Source organism: Nematolebias whitei, chromosome 5 (assembly GCF_014905685.2).
Source record: "Nematolebias whitei isolate Nwh7 chromosome 5, NemWhi1, whole genome shotgun sequence".
NCBI lineage: Eukaryota > Metazoa > Chordata > Actinopteri > Cyprinodontiformes > Rivulidae > Nematolebias > Nematolebias whitei.
The window spans coordinates 43,330,115-43,330,422 of record NC_056502.1 but is presented as its reverse complement, the minus strand read 5'-3'; the positions used below and the strand labels follow the sequence as shown (position 1 = coordinate 43,330,422).

General features: G+C 40.9%; 1 protein-coding gene across 1 annotated transcript in view; it reads right to left on the bottom strand.

Moving 5' to 3' along the window:
- The window catches only part of LOC119410409 (palmitoyltransferase ZDHHC3-A-like), a 24,297-nt gene that overhangs the window by 19,624 nt on the left and 4,365 nt on the right, over window positions 1-308 (bottom strand). The window lies entirely within an intron of this gene.

Sequence of the window (308 nt, the reverse complement as noted above, 5' to 3'; positions counted from 1 at the left end):
ATTATGGTACGCACATTATGGTACACACAATGCACACATTATGGTACACACAGTGTACACGTTATGGTACCCACATTATGGTACACACAATGCACACATTGTTGTACACACAATGTACACATTATGGTACACACAATGCACACATTGTGGTACACACCATGCACACATTATGGTACACACCATGCACACGTTATGGTACACACATTGTGGTACACACAATGCACACATTATGGTACACACAATGCACACATTATGGTACATACAATGCACACATTGTGGTACACACAATGCACACATTGTGGTACACA